Source organism: Trachemys scripta, chromosome 5, assembly GCF_013100865.1.
Source record: "Trachemys scripta elegans isolate TJP31775 chromosome 5, CAS_Tse_1.0, whole genome shotgun sequence".
Lineage (NCBI taxonomy): Eukaryota > Metazoa > Chordata > Testudines > Emydidae > Trachemys > Trachemys scripta.
The window spans coordinates 99,827,401-99,830,200 of record NC_048302.1 but is presented as its reverse complement, the minus strand read 5'-3'; positions in this window follow the sequence as shown (position 1 = coordinate 99,830,200).

Here is a 2,800-nt window from a genome sequence, read left to right as displayed (position 1 = left end):
CCCCTGACTGCCCCCTCCTGGGACCCCTGCTCCTAACTGCCCTCCAGAACCCCACCCCCTACCTAAACCTCCCTGTGCCTTGTCCCCTAACTGCCCCCTCCTGAGACCCCCCACACCTGTACTCTGCCCAAAACCTTACACCCCCCAACCCCCAGACAGCCCCCCCCAAACTCCTGACCCATCCAACCCTCCCCCTGCTCCCTGTCTCTTGACTACCCCCCCCAGAACCTCCCTGCCGCTTCTCTGACCCCCGGCCCCCTTACTGTGCTGCAGAGCAGCGCGCTCGGCAGCGGGGGAGGGGAGCAGGGTCGGAGCTCCAGACTGCCCGAGGCCGAGGCGACGGCCGGCGATCTGCGAATGCAGCCGGGGGGAGGGAGGGAGAGGAGGGGACTGGTCTCAAGTTTCAGGGGAGAGGAGGGGGAAGTGAAGGAAGGGCTCTGGCTGCCGGAGCCCTGTGCGAGTGGCACCATCCGGCCGGCTGCCCTGTAAGCCCCGCACGCTCTGCATGGGGGGGCGGGGGAAGTCCGGACATTGACAAATTCCCCCCCGGACGCTATTTTTAACTGAAAAAAGCCGGACATGTCCAGGGGAATCCGGACGGATGGTAACCCTAAGTTAAATTCCCTTGCCTTGCTCTCTCCCCTACCCCGGAATGCATGTTGAAATCACCCCCCTTATGTCCTACTTGCAATTTGCCTCTGCCTGCCCTTCCCTGCCTCTGGGGCCAGGGGGAAACAGCCCCCCATTTTCCCAAACTCACCTTCTCCATGCCCCTGGAGCCAGGGCTTCCTTGCTGGGTGGACAAAGAGACTTGCCCCACTCAGGTTTTGTACCTTTATGCACATTCATTGGAGGGGGGGGGTGAGCTGAGTCATTGCTGCAAAGCTGACCACCTAGCACCATTTACAGCAGTTTCTGACCTTCTTCCTCTCCACCCCCCACCCAACCACAAAGCAAAGCTGCCCTTCTTTGGGTACGCCCAGACAAATTCTGCCCCCCTTTAGTTGTGGTGCTCACTCTCCTGACTATTTTAGGCAGTCTACTGACAGGCAGAAGTCTAGAGAGTAGCATTCTTTCTCACACATACGGTAACTCCTTACTTAAAGTCATCCCGGTTAATGTTATTTCATTGTTACATTGCTGATCAATTAGGGAACATGCTCGTTTAAAGTTGTGCAATGCTCCCTTCTAATGTCATTTGGCAGCTGCCTACTTTGTCCACTGCTTGCAGGAAGAGCAGCCCGGTGGAGCTAGCTGGTGGGTGGTTGCAACCAGGGTGGACTGGCAGCCCCCCATCAACTCCCCCTATCAGCCCCCTACTCCCCTAAGTTCCCTGTGCTGCAGCTGCCCAGCAGGCTAGCAATTGCAGCTGTCCCTCCCCCCACTGCCATGTGCTGCTCCTGCCCTCTGCCTTGGAGCTGCTCCCCGAGACTCCTGCTTGCTGTGTGTGGGGGGGAGGGGAGAAGAGGGAGGCTAATGTCAGGGTGTCCCCCTCCCCCCTGCTCCTGCAACCCATTTACCTCATCTTACATAGAGCAGGGGACACACACAACAGAGTGAGCTTCCAGGCAGCAGCAGCAGCAGCTGCAGCTGTGGTCCGGTCTCAGCTTGCTGATCTAATTAACAAGGCAGTGTACTTCTGATCCCACTCTTCATACTTAAAGGGGAAATGCGCATCTCTCTCTCTCTCTCTCACACACACACACACACACACAGAGGGTGAGTGTCTGTCTGCCCTCCCTCCTTTCCTGCTGCCTTGTAAAATGTGAGAGTTAACCTTGAGGGCTCAGCCAATTGCTAGTTCATCATTTAGCAGTAAGGCATTCCCTGGAAAATAGCCCACCTTCTGACTCCTCCACCTCAACCAACCTTCACAATCATCATCACTGTGTACCAGTATTAAATTGTTTGTTTAAAACTTATACTGTGTGTTTGTATATATATAAATATAGTCTTTTGTCTGGTGAAAAAAAAATCCCTGGAACCTAACCCCCTCATTTACATTCATTCTTATGGGGAAATTGGATTCGCTTAACATCGTTTCACTTAAAGTCACATTTTTCAGGAACAAAACTACAACTTTAAGTGAGGAGTTACTGTACACAGAATGTGGTAGTGCCTGATGCCTCTCATACTGAAGTCAATGGTAAAATATCTTCCACTGATGTCAAAGAGAGCAGGATTTGGCTCCTAACCTCCTTTATCCAGAAGAAAATATCCACAGCACAAACTATTAATAACTTTGCTTAATATGTACAAGTTTTTAAGGTAAATTAATTATGTGGAATTCTATTTATATAGGTTTTCCTACCACAGAAGGGATGTTGACAAATTGGAGAGAGTCCAGAGGAGGGCAATGAAAATGTTTAGGGGGCTGGGGCAAATGACTTACGAGGAGAAGCTGAGGGAACTGGGGATATTTAGTCTGCCGAAGAGAAGTGGGGGAGGGATTTGATAGCAGCCTTCAACTACCTGAAGGGAGGATCCAAAGAGGATGGAGCTAGGCTGTTCTCAATGGTGGCAGATGACAGAACAAGAAGCAATGGTCTCAAGTTGTAGTGGAAGAGGTCTAGGTTGGATATTAGGAAACATTATTTCACTAGGAGGGTGGTGAAGCACTGGAATGGGTTACCTACGGAGGTGGTGGAATCTCCATTCTTAGAGGTTTTTAAGGCCTGGCTTGACAAAGCCCTGGCTGGGATGATTTAGTTGGTGTTGGTCCTGCTTTGTGCAGGGGGTTGGACTAGATGACCTCCTGAGTTCTCTTCCAACCCTAATCTTCTATGATTCTACACTCATC